This window comes from Furipterus horrens, unplaced genomic scaffold, assembly GCF_987537825.1.
Source record: "Furipterus horrens unplaced genomic scaffold, mFurHor1.1.pri manual_scaffold_7, whole genome shotgun sequence".
Classification (NCBI taxonomy): domain Eukaryota; kingdom Metazoa; phylum Chordata; class Mammalia; order Chiroptera; family Furipteridae; genus Furipterus; species Furipterus horrens.
The window spans coordinates 86,979,521-86,987,495 of record NW_028327177.1 but is presented as its reverse complement, the minus strand read 5'-3'; positions in this window follow the sequence as shown (position 1 = coordinate 86,987,495).

Sequence of the window (7,975 nt, the reverse complement as noted above, 5' to 3'; positions counted from 1 at the left end):
TAACATGGTGTCTTGTAATTTCACCCTATATAACTTGTATCTTACATGCCCTTGGGGAGTTCAGGCTTTTGAGCATTACCTTTCCACTCATAATAAAATTGCCTGTCTTCCTCCACTGCAATTCTTGGTTTTTATAGAATGTTTGGCTCTGCCAGCACTGAGTGGATGAACTCTTTCTGTTCTATAATATGGTGAGTGTAGTGGGACACCCTAGAACTGACATTCTCATCAGAGTTGTCCAACATTGGGCTGGAATAGTAGGGCCCTTACAATCCCCTCTCTTTTAGTTATGCACCAGGACCAGTTACTAGGTGAACCCTGCCCTGGGAAGATTATGACTTTCAGATAGGTGGCATTGTGCAGCTGAGGCTGACCTCAAAGATGCTGACAGCTGGAATGTCTGCTGACCACCTCCGTGCAGGTGGACAGCAAGTCCTTCTTTGAACAAAAATCTTGGTGGAACATCTGCATGGCCACCACAGGGTACATCCACACTCAGCAAAAGGCATGCTGCAATCCATTAGCCATGTCTGCCATGAGCCATATGCAGGGCAGCATCTGTACCAGGTATTTGGCAACACAGGGACCAGTGGGTAAAGCCTGTAATTGCCATATCATGATAATACCTGAAACTAAACTGTATCTGGAAGAAAACCAAAAAGCATATAAGTCAAATGAGGAATGGAATCTGCCTGCCACCTAGTCAACTATTTATTGGACTGGATCAAATGTGGGAACATTCCTTTGGTTTATTCCACATTGACTTACTAAGTACCTACTATGTACCAAGTATGGAACTTGAGTTGGAACATGACAGAGAAGAGTGAGCCATAAGCTTGTACTTCTTGCCTCATCAATTTGGCTTTTACCCAATTAATTATGTTTGCATCATCAGCCCATGGGTTGCTTTACTCTCTACAGTCCCAACTCGGAAAGCCTGTTACTACAATAACAGAACTTTGGGATTCCACCTAACCCTCTCCACTGAGCTTCCACTAGCTTTGACCTTGGAAGTCAGGTAAGAAGAGGATTTAATTGTCATAGTTACACTATTTTTATTAATAAAATATTCTTTTATATATTTACTTACAATTATTAGATGTGCTTTTCTTCCCTCCCTTCTTCTTCCATGTGTTTGGTTGTTCATTCATTTGTTCACCTGGAGCAGTGGCTTCCAGTCTAAGATCCTCAGGCTTCCAAGGATTTTTTGTTAACCCACTTTCTTTTTTCTACTTAAAAATAATATTTTTAATTTTTTATTACAGTTTATAGTAAATATTATTTAAAATTAATTTCAGGTGTACAGAATAGTGGTTAGACAATTATATACTTCACAAAGTGTTCCCCCAATAGTTCCAGTACCCATCTGGCATCATACATAGTTATTACAATATTATTAACTATATTCCTTATACTGTTCTTCACACCTGCATGACTATTTTGTAACTACAAGTCTGTAATTGTTAATATCTTCACCTTTTCTCCCAGTCTCCCAACCTTCCTCCCCTCTGGCAATCTTCAGTCTGTTCTGTTTTGTTTGTTTATTTATATTGTTCCACATTTAAGTGAAAGTATATGGTATTCGTCTTTCTCTGACTTATTTCATTTAGCATAATATCTTCTAGGTCCATCCATGCTGTTGCAAATGGTAAGATCTTTTTCTTTTTATGACCATGTAATATTTCATTGTGCATGTGTACCACTGGATTTTTATCCATTTGTCTATTACTGGGCACTTATGTTGCTTCCAAGCTTGGCTATTGTAAATAAAGCTGCAATGAATATGGAGGTGCATATATTCTTTCAAATTAGTGTTTCGGGTTTCTTCATATGTATACCCAGAAGTGAAATTGCATAAGGTAGTTCCATTTTTAATTTTTGAGGTAAAACCATACTGCTTTCCACAATGGCTGCATCAATCTGCATTTCCACCAACAGTACACCATGGTTCCCTTTTCCCCATATCCTCACAACAATTGTTGTTTGTTAACTTATTAATGACAGGTGTGAGGTAATATCTCACTGTGGTTTTAATTTGCATGTCCCTGGTGACTAATTATATTGAGTATTTTTCATATACTTATTGAAAGGAGGGAATGAATGTGCTGGTGGGGAAGAGTTTGAGGATCCAACATATTATATGAGGAACTGGAAAACAGTAATAGTACTACTGGCTAGTAATAGTGCTACTATCAGCAGTAGTAATAGTATTCACATATAATAATAAATGTAATTGATAACTTTTCTCAAACACTATATATTATATATTACTAATCATTTTATATAAATTTAATGCAGACTTCCATATTGACTTTTAAAATTAAAGGGTTAGAGAGATAGAGAACCCAACAGGTAGTCTTTGTTCTGGAGTCTCACCTACAATCAAGTAAGTTACTGTTTGTTAAGACACTTCATAATGTTAAATAAGGAACTGTTTAAATCTATTATTGTTCACAACAACAAACACAAATTAAATTTGTTTTAGATCCAGTGAAGTGTCTAGACTGGCCCTACAACCATACTAGTTAAGTGATGTTTGCAGTACATCAAGAATACAATAAAACTGCCTTTTTTTTCTACTTAAAGCCATCCTCAGAGATGTTAGATGATGAGCTAACCAAATGATATGCTGCTAATTACATTCCTAGAAAATTTTTATTCAAAATGGATCATTTTCTTTTTTCTAACAGGAGTAAAACACTTATTTATACATGAAGGAGTAAAACGTGGAGCTGTGTGAAATACAATAGAAGGTTGGCGGCGGCGGCGGCAGCCGTCCGTCTCGAGAGACGATGGCGTAGCTTCTTGAGAGTCTATCTGCACCGCCGAGAATGGCTGTGGAGTCCAACTCGGGAGTGACAATCCCTGCCACACTTGTTACAGGTGAAGGCAGATGGCTGTTGTTGCTGCTGTTGATGCTGCTTCCGCCTCAATCTTTTTCTGGACAATAGAAGGTAACAATACTGAATGGAAGTGATTGTGCAGATGTTCTGGTCCATGGCAGCTTCTTCATCAGCCTTACCTCATCCTTAATGAGGAAAAACTGTGTTTTTGAATTATTTAGCTCAGATTTCACACTGTCAACTACATTTCCTTTTTGCTTCAATAAAATAATTCTGTAATTACTGTTGTTCCACAATGAAGAGAGCTGCCTGGTAAGTAGTGAGTTCCCCAGCATGAGATATTACAGCAAACCCATCAACACTGGAAACATTGTGCAGAGAAATTTTTTTAAATTGGTATACATGTAAAAATTTGACTAGGAATATTTTGAAGGTAATTTATTTAATAAATATTTTTGGTCCCTCTCTTGGGCCAGGCACTATGGAAGGGAACTTTGTGTAGGTCACAGCTTCTGTCTTCAAGGAAAATACAGTACTGTAATTCTTTTAACTCTGAGGGTCCACAAATTCGTCTTAATGAAATTTCTATTAGCTCTCTCTCTCTGCCATCTTTTCAATATTTTCTTGGGTCTCAATTTTTTAAATAAAAATATATTTTGGGGGTGTTTAATATAGAGAGACATATAATAGTATAGCATTTCACCTTTCTGGTATCAGTTACCTGTTGCTGTATAGCAAACCAGAGGCTTCGAACAACAAGTATTTATTGTTGGAACTCACACGTCTGAATGTCAGCTGAAGGCTGGCTGAACTAGGCTGCATTGGCTTGGCCATTCTCCTCATCTAGGCTATATTCATGTATGTAGGTTGGCTGGGGAATCCAGGTGGTATATAGATCTGGCAAGGGGAAAGTCATTGAAAGTCAACCAAGATTTCCTCTCCTCTGAACCAGAAGAAAAGTGTAGGACCAGCACAGTAGAGCCCTGTGGCATGGATCTAGGATCTCACTCCTGCAGATCAAACTCTCTGAACCCCTCCCCACTGTCAGAGAGATAGAATGTTAGCCAATAAGGAGATGCCATGTCTCCCTGGCCTGCAAAGATGTTCAGAAGCACTGAAAGCATTGGGTAAGTCTCCTCTGTCCCTGGAACTAAGGGAGCAAGCAAAGCCTTGTCATTATGAAAGAGCTGATGGCCTCCTTTGCTGTCTCATCGGCTGACATGGGGAGAAACAACTGTGCCTCTTTTGTGGCCTCAGAAATGTTTATAGCAATTCTACCCCAGCCCAAAGCTGACAGGAAAAAAATGACATGAAGCCTAAGGGGCCCAAGAGCCTAAGACAGCCATGGAACCCTGAAGAAGAAAATATAAAATATTCAGAATAGACCGTTACTGAAATGAACTTCAACAAAAAGAGATTGTAAGATGACTTAGTTTCATGTATAATGTGTATGTGTGCACATATTCTATACATATGCACACTCACACACATGTAAATACATGAACACACTCAGATTCACCCTCACACATATGCACACCCACTCTCACACACATTCTCACAATTCTCTCACACACTCACACTCACACCCCTTCCTAGAACTAAAAATAGGCTCTTAAAGCTTAAAACAATCAATAGATGAGATGAAATTGAGGGTTATCCCTGGTGAGACCCAAGTTAGTGACCCAGAATATCATGCGAAAGAAATCTCTAACAGCAGAACAATAATTCAGTGGGTTAGAAATCATAAGAGAAGAAGATAAGAGTATTAGCTACTATACCCTGGAGACCCAACATTAGAAAAATCAATTTCAAAAGGAGAAAAAGAGACAGATGGAAAAAGAACAATAATTACACAAATCAAGGAAGAAAATACCTCTTGCAGTAGATAGATCTGAACTTAGTTCAAATTGATTTGAAAGAAAAGTCTCAGACCTCTTACAAAATTCCATAATGAAGTATTTAAAAAGAAAAAAATGTCCTAAATTCTCACTACCAGATAATACCTACTTATATTATTAAAAAATAAAAATAACATATGTACAAAATTAGAAAATTCAATGGTCAATAAACAGTGAAAGGGAAAGTAAAAATCTCATTTCATGCTGTGCATTTCCTTTCTCAAGACTTTCCATAAAAGGTAATCATTAACAGTTCCCTACAACTTCTCACTGCCTCCCAAGTTTATGCATATACCAAAATATAGATCTATACAGATGCTTTCTATTCATTTATATTAATAAGAATTATGTAGTTTACCATCCTTGATCACATAATATGTCTTTAATATCAATATGTGCCTAATTTTTTTAAATATCATAATATAATATGGACATGATGTGGTTTTCCAACTGATCCCCTTATTAAATGGACACTTTAATTTTATTCCAGTTGTTTTTCTTTTACAAAGAGTGTTACCATGAGCAGCCGTTTAAGAAAACTTATTTTTTTCTGTAAACGCTATTTACAGGGAAATTTCAAGCAATGAAATTACCAGGTCAAGGCACTTGCATATTTTGGATTAAAAGCCTTAAAACATTTCTGGCACATAGTAGGCACTCAATAAATATTTTTTAACAAATTAAAATGGTCATACTGTTCACTAGAAAAATGGCATTGATTTATACCGCATATTAAAGACTTTTAAAATTGTTATAGTTTGTAGAATGGTGACCCCCCCAAAAAAGACATGTTCATGTTCTAATCCCTAGAACCTGTAAACATGATCTTACTGGAAAAAAAAGTCTTTGCAGCTGTGTTTAAGTAAAGCACTTGAAATGAGGAGTTCATACTGGATTACCCGTGTGAACCTATATCCAATAACAAATTTCTTTACAGGAGTGAGGTAGAGGGAAATGTGATAGACCCATCCAGACAAAAGTGATATGAAAGGCAGAGATTAGAGGGAGGCAGCCACAAGCTCAGGAACGCCAGGGCAGCCACCTGAGGCCAGTAACAAATTCTCCCCTAGAGGCTCTGAGGAAGTGTGGTCCTGCCAAAACTTCATTTTAGAATTCTAGCTACCAAAACTGTGAGAGAACAAATTGCTGTTGTTTAAGCCATCAAGTAGAGCTCTTTTGTTATGGCAGCCTGAGGAAATGAATACAATCAGTATTGTTAAGTTGGAGCCTGGTGGTAAAACAGAAAAGAGCACTTAGAGTTTGGAAGCAACTTGATTATGAACGAAAAGATCAAATTTCAGCATCCTGCCCCTGAGAGCAGCCCTCTTTAGCTTCCTCTGCAACCCCCTGGTGTCTCCAGTGCATACATTTTCTCTTGGTCAGATCTGAAACTGAGAGCCAAAACAACTAAACAAAGGAATGCTAATACACCTTGCCAATTTTTCTTGGTTTTGGCACAGGCACATACAATACTAATTGATCCAGTTCAGAATTTGAGAAGGAAGTCCATAAATGCTTTGGGTTTTTTTTTCTTAAAAGCTCAGATGGTGGCAGATGGAGACTTACATATCTACATCCATCTAAATGTAACTGACCCAGCAAGAGTCTTCCAGAGAGGAGAGAACATTTTCCCAGTCTCTAGTCTCTCCTCTGGTGAAGAATTATCATGCCATCTGGAAAAAGGCATTATACTCCCTTCACAAAAGTTGTGAAGTCAGTTACCAACCAATTCCAACGTACACTGAACCATGGAGTAGCCCTCTCCATATTCCAAGCCACTGCTCTCTAACAGGCCAATTTTGACTTAATGAAACTAATCCTGTTTTACACTTAGATAATGCTTACAGTTTAAAAAGTGCTGCCAAATGTAGAGTCTCAATTTTCTTATGTTGTTTCTCATAGCAAAATTATGAGGTACAAATGTGGCAGGGATGATTGTATATATTGTATACGTAGTTTAAAAGAAGAAAACTGAATTTTAAAAGGTCACACCACTTGTCCAAGCTCCAGATTTTGAATCCACTGAGTCCCCCACACCATAATGTCCCCTGAGGATTGACCCATCTGAGCTAGACATAAACAAAAAATGAGTTTGTTTATGTTCAGGTGAGATGTCCCTGGACTGGAAAGAAATTACCTGTGTGCATGCATGCAATTGGGAACCAATATCAAGGCATTTCTGATCACCTAAGCTCCCATTATTCTCTGACTCAAATTCATTGCTCATGCTATGTTTTACATTGAATAAGATTTGTTTTAAAAAAAATTTTTATTCCCTCTTGACCTATTGATTGGGCATTGTCCCACAAACTGAAAGTTCACAGGCTCAATTCCTGGTCAGGTTACATGCCTGGGTTGCAGGTTCAGTCCCTGATTGGAACATGTATGAGAGGCAACTGATGGATATTTCTCTCTCACATTAATGTTTCTCTCCCTCTCCTTCTCTCTCCCTTCCTCTCTCTCTAAAAATAAATAAGTAAAACATCTTTTAAAAAATTATCCCAAGTTGAACTCAATTTTGGGTTAAATGTGGGTTTAGCCTCTACCATCATCAACACTCTGGTCTCCTGCTATCATATGTTTTCTGATAACCAAGAGGGGAGACCATCAGAGATCTCAGGTGTATTTAAAACTTATTTGCCTAAGTACATAGCTCCCAAAAGACTGGATGCCTACGTTTCTTTGGCAAGTCATCAGTAATAATAATTAAAGTTTCCAGGGTTTGTTCTCCATAGTGCTATGAAAAGCAAATTAAAAGCAAGATCAACTTTGCTTTTTGAAAATGCTGGAAAAAATTATTTGTTATTTATGACTACTGGAAACAAAAAAGTTCTTTTCTAAAGATAATTCCCATTTCTGTGCTGTGGATCATAGGAATAATAAGCAATTTGAATTAAAGATGAGAGATATAAATTTATATACTCAAATTCATTTATTTATCAAGTATGCATGGAGTACCTGTGCCAAATATGTGTTGGGGCTAAAGGAGTGAGCAAAACAAAGTATCCAGTAATAACAAGCACACCTTTCACTGGGAAAAGTCAGACAGTGAACATATATCAATTTAGTCTGTAGTTTTCAGCAAAGCATATTTAGAGATTCAAGGTCAATCAGTCCTGCTGCCCTCACCCAGACACCCAGAACTGGAAGATTATAGAAAGCTATAAACAAAGAAGCTGGGCTTCGCATATATAATTTAACTTTAGATAGCCAAGAAAATGTTGCCATCAGAGT